Raw genomic sequence first — 4350 nt, 5'->3', positions numbered from 1 at the left:
TTCACAGCATGCTTGTCCCTGAGGGCCAGCGGGAGGTCTGGTCAGTGAGCTGGCAGCCGGGCCGACTCCAGCCTCGGCGCAGAACTACCCGAGCCCCGTGTGCGTGGACCCGGACCCCGAGGGGCAGGGTCCCTCCCAGGCCGGGATGCTGAGCCCTGGGCCTTGGCAGTGGCACCCCGCCGGACGTCCTGAAGACGACGGGGAGGGGATGGATGGGGCAGCCGTTACAAACTGGGAACAATGTGAATGACTCTTCCGAACCCTCGGTTCAGCTGCACTGAGTAATATGAATTCTAAGAATTATGAACTAGATAGTTTCATATAAAGAATTTACATAATTCCCCAATACTTTCATATATAAAATTTAATAAATAACCCTGACCAGTCTAGAAGCACCATTCAAGGGCGTGCGCCCCTGGAAAATAGTTTAGGTGTTGCATATTTGAGTCCCTTTCAGTGGAGGCATCACAGGAAACCCTTAGAGAATCGAACAGTAACGACGACAACAGCAAAACAACAAAATCACAGTATGAATAGAAAAAGTTGTTCAAATAAAATACACGGATTTCTTTAAAGTAAAGCTCATTCACATAGATGATTGGCCCCGCCCCGACCCACCCCCCAGCCCTTGTTTTGTGTTCCTGCAAATTCTTCCAAGAGTATGTCAAACAAACAAATGAACAACACACACACACACACACACACACACACACACACACACACAATATGTAGGCCTATGGTCTGGGTGAAGGGAAAAACAAAGACTGAGCTAGAACTAGCATCAGAAAGAGGTCTCCACGCGCATTGGAAGGTTTAAGAATGATCAATGTAGTCCTACAGTATATTCTGCTTAACAGTGAACCGACAGTATCCTTTCTGCTGTTAAAAACAAATTAAAAAAAAAAAAAAAAACAAAAAACAGAAAAAAAAAAACCAAAATAACTGTCCAGGCAGAGCCAACTGGAGACTCCTCGCCAACCCAAACATGAATTTGTTCCCCTACGTGATATTTACAAATATAATTTTTTAAATGTATTTACAGCTTTAGTAGAGGAGAGAGAACGGATCAGAATGAAAAGGAGGTGTTTCAAACCACACACGTTAGCAAAAGTAGAAAATTCTTTGTCTTCACAGTTTGCAAGAACAGGTTCGACACCCGGGGAGGAGGACGCTGCACTGTCTTCACATTGTGGGCAGACCGGAAAGGGAGCTCGGGAGACTCAGCTAGAACCGCCTAAGGAACCCGGGAGAGAGATTTCACTGTCAGAGTTCTTCACGTCACTCTGCTCTGCCGCTGACTTTTTGCATCTGTCAGACATGAACATCGAACCTAAAACTGTACGGGGACAGGGACTCTGCTTTTCCCAGAAGGGTCGATCTGACTTAGGACTTACACAGCGCACTTCGCCTGCCAGCTGGACGCGCGAGAAGGGCTCGGTGCTGCGGCCGGGGGGCCTCCGGGCACACCCTCGCGTGACAAGGCACAAGGAACTGCTGCCGCCCGACCGATGGGAAGGGAGCTTGTCGCCTGCCCGCCCTGCGCGCGGAGGGCAGGCACGAGGCGCGCCCCGAGAGGCCGCCGGGCTCCGGGCTGGCCTCGCGCTGCCCCCGGGAGGCCCGCCGGGCCTTACAGTACTGGGTTATGGCTTGAGAATTCCCTCTTAGCACTGCGAGCAGTGGAAGGGTTAAGGGTTAGCAACAGGAATGAGAGCACGTGGGACTTGCCCCGTGTGGGATCGTGGTTCTCAGGAACGCCACCGACTTCCTGCCCGGGCACAGTCCCCTTACAATGTTTGAACCTGAACTGTACAATCAAAGCAATGTCTAGGTTTGTCAAAGACAATTTTGGATAAGTCACTCTTTGGTAAACTCAAACCAGTGAAACAAACGGACAACTACAAAGAACTCCATGGAAAGAAGGCTCAGACAGACACGGGTGACAAGAACCAGGACACGCCAGGCGCCTGCCCCAAGTGCTCACGCTCCTCCCCCTGGCTGGAGGATCACAGAACGCTGGAAGGAACCTCGTGGGCGGCACCTCCCAACCTGAGGGAAAAGGAGGTTCCTTCCCTGAGCCTGACTCTGGACATTTTCTTGTCACGAACTGAATCTGTGTCACAACACCAAAAAAATTAAAAAAAAAAAAAAATTTTTTTTTTTTTTTGCATTTAATTCTTTAAAAAAGAAAAAAAGAAAGATCAAAACCAAAGTATTCATGTAAGGAAGAAATTAAAACTGAATCACAAACATTTACCTGAAACCCCAGAAGACATTTCAGTGGGTAAACACATGGGGTCCAGCCGCCCCCCCAGGCACCCGGCTTGGACAGGGCCGCCGAGTGGTTCCGGAGAGGCGGCTGTCGTAGGCAGTCACAGGAGAAAGGCATCCCATATACCCGATGGCCCGCTCCGAGCGGCAGCTCCGAGCTGGCATAACACTGATGTGGGGGTGGCAGCCGCGGGGGTGGGCTCCTGACACAGCTACCACCCGGGGCACGCACACACAAGGGCCTGAATGAGTTCTTTTCCTCAATACCCCCTCCCCCCACCCCAAGCCCCCCCCCAAAAAAAAACAACAACAACAAAAAAACCAACAAAAAAACAAAACTCAAAAATAACCCACCATTCTTGGTATTTTAAGAGCCAGAAAAGCACGGGAAGCCAGCGAACGTGTGGATCTCGCGGGAGCCTCTGAGGTTGGCTGCTCTCCCGGGGGTTCCCTGGTGGTGAGCCTGAGAGCCGAGGTTCTCCAGCCGGGGGTGGGGGCCGCCGACAGCCCACCTGCGGCCCAGGGCTCTGCGGACACAGCCCGGGCCGCGTTCCCGTTCCCCATGGCTGGAGCCGCAGACACTTCCTGCGACGCTGGTCCAGGCTTCCTCCAAAGGGCTCTGGGCAGGGGTCACAGCCGTGTCTGCCAGCACCGGCTTTTGAGGTCTCTTTCAAGCTCTGAGCTTGGGAGGAAAGAATTGTAATTCAGTATTACCATTAGATTTCACATTTTCTACGACTATACTGACCTAAGAGGATACGGAACATAAAAGATAGCACCACGTGACCCGAAAGACGGGGACACACACAGACGGGGCACGCCGAGTGGCTGAGAGGGCATGTGGACTGTTGGTTTCTTTGAGCAGGAAACACTGAGTGGGGAGCCGCCACGGCTCTCGTTAGCACACAGGATACTAAGATATATTGCTTGCAATTCCCATAGAGTCTATCTTTACAAAAAAGGTACAAATTCCGAGTTCTGCAGTTTCCCTGGGAACCGCGTATAGAAAAAGTTGCTGTGCACCTGAACTGGCTGTTTGAAGAGAGGAAGAAAGAAGATACAAACCACAACACTGCTCAGAGAAGTCTGTAGCCGGCGCTACAAGTCCCTTTCCTTAATGCAAGGACCAACTCACGGGAGGGTGATTCGACTGAGTTACCTGGTATGCTTGTTTCTACAGTACGGAATGAAGGTAGATTCGTGGCCAGTGAGAACGCGGAGCAAAACTGCTCCTTGGGGGCTGGCTAAGAGAACTACACTATGGGAAAAAAGGTCAGCACCACGGGCCATCCGGCTCACTCCCTGGACAGCCGACAGAAATTCCAAATGGTTTCCAACTAGAGTTAAATACATCTTTTATGGCATTTGGTTTATGTGTTTGTCATGAAGCACAGCTAGAAACACTGTGATTTGCTTTGCTTGCTTTTGGACACAATTATTAATAATAATAATATTATATGAAAACCTATGAACATTCTTTCGTAAAGGAAATAAAGGGGTAAAACCCTAGCGTATTAGGTAAGGTCGAGACAGAGTCAAAAGCCCTGTTCACATTGTATTAAATTATATATTCCTCTTACATTCACCTCAACCAGAATAAAATCAAATTTGAGAATGTATATATACCATATATATAATAATCGCTTTATTATATATATATATATATATAAAAATTGTCTAACTATCCTTAAAAGTCACTTTAAATTAGAAAAGGTTACCCATTTGTATCGGCTGACGGAACCCTAGTTTCTCTCCATGGAAATGCTCGGCGCCGACGCAGACACCGAGAGCAAGCGTGCCTCTTGGCAGAGCGGGTCGGGGCAACCAGCTGGCACCACTAAACCACCGGCGGGTTTTGGATGAGGAGTTCAGCCACAGAGGGACTGTCAGCCTACTGAGTTTTCCCTGGATACGCAGCCCTGCGTGCGCTGAGCTCCTGCGGGGAGGGAGGCTGGGGGGTGGGGAGGGGGCGGGGAAGGATTAACACTCCAAAGTGTTCCTTCCAGAAACCCTAGAAAAATTGCCAAGAGACCAAGAGATTTCCAGATGGTTGGGAAAACCAAGGATTACACCAAAGCAAAT

Source organism: Sorex fumeus, unplaced genomic scaffold (genome assembly GCF_029834395.1).
Source record: "Sorex fumeus unplaced genomic scaffold, SorFum_2.1 ptg000233l, whole genome shotgun sequence".
NCBI lineage: Eukaryota > Metazoa > Chordata > Mammalia > Eulipotyphla > Soricidae > Sorex > Sorex fumeus.
Note: the sequence above shows the minus strand (reverse complement) of the source record.